Source organism: Neltuma alba, unplaced genomic scaffold (genome assembly GCF_004799145.2).
Source record: "Neltuma alba isolate B1F8T4 unplaced genomic scaffold, ASM479914v2 tig00010867_pilon, whole genome shotgun sequence".
In the NCBI taxonomy this organism is placed as follows: Eukaryota; Viridiplantae; Streptophyta; class Magnoliopsida; order Fabales; family Fabaceae; genus Neltuma; species Neltuma alba.
The window spans coordinates 679,419-687,688 of record NW_021635659.1 but is presented as its reverse complement, the minus strand read 5'-3'; positions in this window follow the sequence as shown (position 1 = coordinate 687,688).

The window sequence follows — 8,270 nt, the reverse complement described above, 5'->3', positions numbered from 1 at the left end:
TTTTTACAGAAATGACAATTTAAAGAGTTATATGGGGAGAAAAATTATAAAATTAATCAAGAAAGTTTCATTTACTGAGATATAATTAATAGTGATTTGATATAAGAATTTTGAGATACTAGAATTTTTCGGCTATCAGATAAAATAAACCAATATTATATTATGATTCGGTTGACTGTCAGGATAACCAGGGTGGTAAAATTTCTGACAGAATGTCAAGGACACATGTCACGCCCAAATTGGCCAAGAAAGGGAAAAAGAAAATAAAAAGAAAAAGGAAAAGAAAATACTAAATCAAGTTAGATTAAAATTTAATTAGGGATAAGTAAAATGATTATGGTTAAGTCATCTTCCATAGGATCGTGACACATGGCAAACATGGTTCATTGGATGGCTAGGATTTAACCATCTATCTTTGAAAAGTCAAAAGTTTTTAGAAGAGTAATTAGCCAAGTTAATCAATGAATAGTTAACCTTGGTTAAAGCCTAATTAATCTTAATGGATAAGAAAGATGACATAAGCCCTAATGACTTACCATCCAAGTGTCAACATATTAAGTCACATAGCCTAAGATTTGTACATGTGGAAAGAGGTAAAAATTGGAGGGCTAAGATTAAGTCTTATGCAAGAAGGGAAAATGTGGAATTAATGAAAAAGGAAGCCTATAAATACCCTCTCCTACATGTTCATTTTGTGTGAAGCCTTTCAAGTAGGAAACCTCTTGCAAATTTTCATTTAGAGACAGAAAGAGAAGATTTCTAGTGAGAGAAAGTCATTTGGAAGCAAGGTAAGCTTCTACAACTCTCCTATTTCAAGTATAATAATGATATGTGAGTTTTGTGCTATTTTAATGATGATGGAAAGTCATTTTCCTAAGGGGAAGTGCTGTCAAAATTTTATCAAAATGATAAGGAATGGTTTAGATGAAGTATGGTTAAGATTAAGCATGGTTAAAGGTTAAGGATTAAGTGATTACATGTTAGTTTTGTTGAGAATCCTTTTCCCTATAATTATATATATGGCTCGATCAAATTGAGAAATGTAGGAGGGAAGATGTTTCAATTCAATTTGATGCTTCCAATGAGTTTAAATGATGATTTAGTGTAGGTATATATTAAGGGATACTGGAAGCATTAAAAATTGAAATGAAAATTTTGAACCTATTTATCCCTATGGTTCGGCCAAGTCAAGTTCAATAGGAAGGGATTGGATTTTCATAAAACTAATACGATAAATGGATTCTGTATGGAAAATTATGTAGGAAAGGCCCAAGAAAGTTCAAGAATCAAAGCTAGAAAAATAAACCCTAAAAGTCAAGAAAAAAGGGGTTTAAGGGGTTATGTTAAGTTATGGAGTTCAAGTAATGCTTAATGTTGTGTCATTGGTTGCCTAATAGGCTATACACAACAAAATGGCGAAGATCTAGTCAAGAGACAAGAGTTCAAGAGGAAGGAAAGCCAACAAGGTAGCTTTTGCATTCCATTACTTGTTAGAGTTACTATACATTGTATGTTCATTGCTATTTGTTATGATGTTATGCCATGATGCCTCCATGCATGTATACCTTGGTTTATGCAAGGTTGAGATGATATGTTATGTTTATGATGTTATGTTTTTCCATGGCAAGTACATAATACTCAAGTATGTATGTATGCATGTAGCTTGAATTACATTATGATGTGTAACCATAGTAATGTATGCAATGTGCTACTAAGATTCCCCAATAATCTTACCCCCATAATTAACAAACCCTAGGGCCTTCAACCTCCAAGAGCAAAGGAAAAGAAGTAGCTATAGTGGAGAGTTAAGTTTGCCTCAAGAAGTAGAAGAAGAATGAAGAAAAACCTTATGTTGGATGAATGTAATTAAGAGTATGCTTTAAGGTTTTAAGTTATGGATATATGCTAGCTTATTTGTTAATATGTGAAAGCATGCTAGTATTGTCCAATATGCATGATTATATGGTAGGAGAATTAGTATGCAAGTACTTGGTCAAGTAAGACAATTTATCCTTCCAAGGGGGATAAAAGTCAACATTATGGACCTAAATTTTGACCAAAGTCAAATTAAGCGATTGAGTGAGTATAGCCATGAGATTCAGTGAGCAAATAGATGGGATTTTTCTCTTTAAGATGAGAGTTGGTTTACTTAAACCTGATAACCACACAAGAAGTTATGCCCTTCCAAAGTTGGGCTAAAATAAGTGGAAAATAGAAAAATGACCATATGAACAGTAAATTTTTCAAGAAAAACTGGGCTTGAATTTTAAGGCAATCAGTCTAGAAACTATTTTCTCTCAAAATTTTATCCAAAGAGCTTTCCATAGAACTTGAAATCACTCAATTTTGATTTTTCTACAATTAGTTATGAATTTTCGAAGTTGCCACATTTTTGGGTTACAATGAATAGTAATCCGTAAAAGAAAATTTTCAAACTTGATTTTTCATAACTTGTAGTCTTCAAAAGTGATTCTAAATGCTTCTACAAGGCAAGTTAATTGGTATAAACATAAGGTGTTACAAATCTCTTATCCTCAAGTATACTGCTAAGGGTGCTGGGAAGCAGAATTTGTGGTGGGGAATTTCTACAAATGGGAGATGACTGAAGAAAAAGATATCAAGTTTCAAATTAACAAGTACCATAAATTGTTAAAGGAGCTTTGTGCTGAGAAGATTAACTTACTAGATGAGTTCGTAGCTGACATACTAGTCAAGAAGTTGTCAATGAAATGGAATGACTACAAATAACAATTGAAGCATAAATAGAAGCAGTTATCCTTATCATATCTTATTACCTACATAACAATTAAAGACACAAACAAAAAGGCTATACAAACTGCAAAAGGGAAGGAAATAGCTACCAAAGCAAACTTGGTAGAAGTGAAACCGTGCTCTTAGAGGTATGGTCCCAAAAACAAAAATAATAAGAATAAAAAATCTAGTTACAAATCTAAGGACTCTAACCCTAATTTGAAAAAGAAAGGTAATTGTGTTTTGTTTGTGGAAAGCCAAGGCACCATGCAATGCAATGCAAAAAGAAGGCTACTTAAAAGGGTGACAATCTGCCTAAGCTGAATGTAAATTTAGTTGAAGGAGATAATGGTAGTGATAATGAAGTCACAGCTGTATTATTTTCTCAAGCCCTTATTGCGTTTGATGTGAAGAAATGGGTGGTAGATTTAGGAGCCACTAAGTACATTTATGCGAATAGAGAGATGTTTACCTCTTTTGAAGAAGGGGAAGGCCACATCTACCTCGCTAACTCCCAAACTGCAAAGGTTCAGGAAAAAGGAAAAATGGTATTGAAACTCACATTAGGAAAAAACCTGGCACTGAACGATATGTTGTATGTCCTTAATGTCAAAGCAAACTTAGTCTCTGTGGTGCCACTTGGGAAAGCTGGGGTTAGAGTGTTCTTTAAGTCTGACAAGGTTGCTATGACTAAGAATAATATTGTCATTGGGAAGGGATATTGTAATCAGGGTCTGTTTGTTTTAAGTGTTGCTGAAACTAATGAAAATGCATCTTCTTCTGCTTACTTGATTGATTCTTTTGATATGTGGCATGATAGATTAAGACATGCTCATAAATCATATATAAAGAGAATACAAAATCTTGGGCTAATTTATGGAACTAAAAGTAATGATTTTAACGAATGTGAAGTTTGTGCAGAAGCTAAATTAGCTAAGAAGGCACATTTTTGTACTCAGAGAGAAACTGAATTGTTATCTTTAATTCATACTGACTTAGGGTATTTAAAACAAGTTCAAATTAGAGAAGGCAAAAGATATTATATCACTTTTATTGATGATTTTTCAAGATATACTAGATTATATTTGTTGAGAAATAAAGATGAGGCTTTTGAAAAGTTTCTTTTGCATAAAGCAGAAGTAGAAAATCAACTTAATAAAAAGATTAAACGAGTTAGGTCAGATAGGGGAAGAGAGTATTTATTATTAAATGACTTCTGTGGAAAAAAAATGGTATAATCCACGAAGTAACTCCTCCTTATTCACTTGAGTCTAACGGTATTGCAGAAAGAAAAAAATAGAACATTAAAAGAAATGATGAATGCTTAGTTGTGAGTTTTGCTGCACCTAATAATTTGTAGGGTAAAGCTTTGTTGTCTGCTTGTTTCTTATAAAATAGAATACCCTATAGAAAAAATAAAAAGACACCTTATGAATTATGGAAAGGATTTGTGCCTAACCTTAAATATTTAAAAGTGTGGGGGTGTCTTGTAAAATTTTTATTACCTGATTTTAAAAAGAGAAAGATTGGTTTTAAAACTTCTAATTGCATGTTTATTGGTTACGCTCAACAAAGTACTGCCTATCACTTTCTAGTTTTGAAAAGTGATATTTTGGATCCTAATGCCATTGTTGAAACAAAAAATGCAAATTTTTTTGAAAATATATTTCCTTTGAAAGTTAAGTGTGTTCCTAAAAGAATTAGAAACTCTAAACAAAGTTTAAACGATGGCTTAGTTGAGAATTTAAGGAGAAGTAAAAGGTAGAGAAAAGAAATATCTTTTGGAGATGATTTTTATACTTATTTGATACAAGGTGATCTGAAAAATTTTGATAAAGCCATTTCTTCTCCAGATTCTCAGTTTTGGAAAGAAGCTATTAAAGCTAAAATAGATTCTTTAACTCAAAATAAAATGGAGGTTTTGGTTGATTTGCCTCCAAGAGTAAAATCTATTGGGTGCAAATAGGTTTTTAGGAAAAAAAATATTTTCCAAATGGGTCAATTGATAAATACAAGGTTAGATTAGTAGCCAAAGGTTTTACTCAAATAGAAAACATTGACTATTTTGATACGTTTTCTCCTGTGACAAGGATTTCTTCTATTAGAATCATGATTACTTTAGCTTTGATCCACAACCTTTTTATTCACCAAATAGATGTTAAAACAGCCTTTTCAAACAGTGATTTAGAAGACGAAATTTATATGACCCAACCTAAGGGGTGTATATCTCCTGGGCAAGAAAACAAAGTTTGCAAATTTGTAAGTCTTTATATGGTTTGAAACAATCGCCTAAACAATGGCATGAATAGCTAGATCAAGTTTTGTTTAGTGGTAGCTTTTCTACTGTTAAGGTAGAACTGTGCGTTTATATAAAACTTGTAAATGGTAATTGTGAGATTATTTGCTTATATGTGGATGATATGCTTATTTTTGGTACTAGCATGAATGTTGTGCTTGAAACAAAATGTTTTCTTGCTTCAAATTTTGACATGAAAGATCTAGGTAAAGCAAACATGATATTGGGTGTTAAAATCATAAGAAATGAATGTGGCATCCTACTCCTGTTAGTACTCTTTATGTTTCCAAGACGCATTTAATAAAACATGAAGGAGATCCAATTGCTCAATCTAAATATATACAGATTATTAGGAGTTTGTTGCATTTAATGAACCATACCAAGCCAGACATAGCTTATGTTGTGTTTAGGTTGAGCATATATACTCACTGTCTGAGCAGTAAGCATTAGGAGGCTCTGCTAAGGGTATTGAGTTACTTGAGGGTACCATGAACTATAGTATACTACATAGTGGATTTCCCACTATATTAGAAGGATACATTGATGCTAGCTTGGTTTCAGACTTAGATGAGACAAGATCCACTAGTAGCTATATTTTCAATCTTGGCAATGGTACAGTAACATGGAAGTCAGCCAAACAAATTATAGTAATAAATCCTCAAGGGGTTCTAAGTTTATTGTAATGGAGTTGGCTGGTTTTGAGGCTGAGTGGTTAAAAAACTTCTTGGCGAATATTTCGTTAGATAAAAAACCAACACCATTAGTGTTTTTACACTGTGATAGCCAATTAGTGATAGCTACGGCTAAAAATAAGACCTTCAATGATAAAAGCAGACATATTCGATTAAGACATAATATTATAAGAAAGCTGCTAAAAGATAGAGTTATCTCAATCAATTATGTAAGATTGAAGTGAACCTAGCGGATCTGTTAACAAAACCTATGGGGAGGTAACAAATTTATGAAACATCGAGGGGAATAGGACTAAAGCCAATTCAAAATTAATAGTAAAGGCAACCCAACCTTTATGATTGGTGATCCCATGAAGAAGGTTTAATGGGTAAGAACAAGTCATTTGTTAGTTCTACTAGCACTAAATAAACTGCCAGTCCATTCCTATGGTGTGTGAGAAAGTGCTAGAATACATTTTGATGAGGTTGAGCAGAAGCTCTTAATGATTTCATAGTCCTACAGAATGGTGTGCTCATTGTAGGTATACTTAATGAAATCACCTCTACGAATGTGGAGTGGGACTACTCCTACGAGGTCATGATAAAATCTCTAAAGCATTTGTTATGCACCAGGCATGAGCATGGCTGTTTTAACATGCAAAAATGACGTTAATAGTGGAAATGTAGGGGTACAACCTGACTGCTAGTACCTCTACTACACACATAAGAGATGTTGGTTTTAAGTTTATAAGAACCACTAGCACTCCTGTGTGTTAAGTATTATTGGTCTAGGTCTGGTTTTAAGTTTAAAGGACCACCAGATACAATGATTGTACTCATGTGTATAACTTAGCTAGTGGCATTTTCTTTGACACATATGGGGGATTGTTGTGATATTTGTGTAGGTGTGTCAAAGAAAAGGCATCACATTAATTGGTAATGTGGGAGTTAGACTGAGCACCCTCTTAATGAGCATTTTGTGAAAATTCAAATAATACTTTGGTAAGGAAAAATCTATCAGAATAAGCCTCATGTTATTAGCATTAAAAATAGAAATTGAATGTTGAAGAATTTAAGGCTTTCAAAAGATTGCACAATACCTTAAAGATGGAATGTTTGAATATTCCTAATGGGTATTTATCATTTAAATGCGTTGAAGATTTTAAACATCAAACGGTGAGTTTATATTATGCAATAAAAACTCTTAAAGTGCCAAACGGATTTTGCATGCCATTTACATGTGTTAAAGCAATTTTGAATGCTGTCCATTCAAATTGCTTCAATGCATTAACCGACTAAACATTAAATAATGATTTTGAAAGATTGAACTGATTTTCCATTTACTTCCAACGTCCATAATATTGCAATAGTTGATTGCATACATTCAATGTATAAAACTAACGGTTTAATGTGATTAAGAGGCTGCCAACGTTCCAAAAATGAGGCCTATAAAAGGGTGTTTCAGTCTAAGGTTCAACATACTGCTCTAGAGTTTTCGAGCTCCTCTCTTTCCCCTTCTGTGTGTTCTCCTACCTGCTGAGTTTACTATTATCTTCTGCTGTTCTGCTCTTCCTATTTTACAGGAAGAATCCATTTAATCTTGGGGAGTGCCGCATCCTCATCTGTTGGTGGTTGAGGAATAGCTCTTAAAGACAGCGTCTTTAGGACACAACTTAGATTAACTATTTATTTGCGAGTGTTGTCGCCAACACGAATAACTCAACATCAACATCACCATCACCATCATCTTGAACCTTAAAACTTAGGTATTGGTACCTCTGAGCAACCAAGAAGAAGAAACATAGATTCAAAACTCCAAATTCAGCAATGAGATAGTAGAAGTATTCCAATCTTCCAACATTCAAGTCATTCGTTAACCAACTCGTCCGATGATTGACCATCGTGATAATGAAGGTGCTCACATAACTGGTCACACCCCAAGAACAATACATTAACGAATTCAAAAAACTTCTCATGTGTTCTGGGCATTGTCTATTGAAAAACTTAATTGCTCCAATAATATAAAATGCCTCACACATACCCATTAGGATCAACGGCATGGTTAGCCACATCCCCAAACCGAAGTTATTTTTTTAATTTTCTGTAAATTAGTTATGTTACTCCTATATCTAATATTAGGAGTTTGGTGGTTTGCAATTCAGCAGTTTCCGAAAAAGAAAGAAAGTAAGGGACAAAACAACATAGGCGGTTGCACTTTTAGTTTACTTTAGATTAGATTATTCCAAAAAAATTGCATCATGAAAAATTTCAAGTATACGGGTGCCGACAGGGGGACAAAAAGGGGGGATCCAATGCGTTTCTTTTTTTTCCCCGGGAGAAAAGCACTGAGATTATTTCTGAAATGTAGAGATAATGCAAATCTAATAAAAGCATGTGGCAACCAATCACAATTCTTTGATGTGGACCAATATGTAGAAAACTAACCTTCAATTCTTTAATACCCAAAAGCAACCTTTTTTTAAAAAATATTTATAAAATATTTAATATTTAATATTTAATATTATTTTTTTTGAATTTATAAAATATTTTTA